This window comes from Penaeus monodon, chromosome 29 (assembly GCF_015228065.2).
Source record: "Penaeus monodon isolate SGIC_2016 chromosome 29, NSTDA_Pmon_1, whole genome shotgun sequence".
NCBI classification, from domain to species: domain Eukaryota; kingdom Metazoa; phylum Arthropoda; class Malacostraca; order Decapoda; family Penaeidae; genus Penaeus; species Penaeus monodon.
The window spans coordinates 21424421-21424929 of record NC_051414.1 but is presented as its reverse complement, the minus strand read 5'-3'; positions in this window follow the sequence as shown (position 1 = coordinate 21424929).

Sequence of the window (509 nt, the reverse complement as noted above, 5' to 3'; positions counted from 1 at the left end):
GCGTGTCTGTCTGTCCGTAAGTGCAGGAGCGAAAGCACAGAGCCCATCGATAAAGCGAGGAAATAATATGCAGTTACAGTAAGTTACAGGCCCCGTGTTCTATCGTGCAGGAAGCTCTTAAGGGAGTTTTGATGCTTGTTTTATGATAGACGGAATCCAGTGAAAAAACGGCATCAAACATTATACCGAATAACAGAAAATGTTTTCATGTCCAGATTTTTTCCTTTTTTTTTTCTAAAGTAGCAATAAAGCAGCTACAGTTCCCTGCATTTTTTCTCTCAGTCCCGCAACCTAAACGTTCCCTCCGAGTCACGAAATGGGCAGAGTGAATGGGTAAACAACGAGGTATAAAAGGCCGAACGTGGGAGCGAAAAAAGAGGTTTCCGACACACTTTAGTCCGGGAGTTACTGGGGACTTTTATCGCCTCGTTCCTCTGAGGCCGCAGTTACTATTGCAGTTGCGGTACTCTTTGTACTTCGCGCTGGCCGGAGACCCTGCGAGACCATTC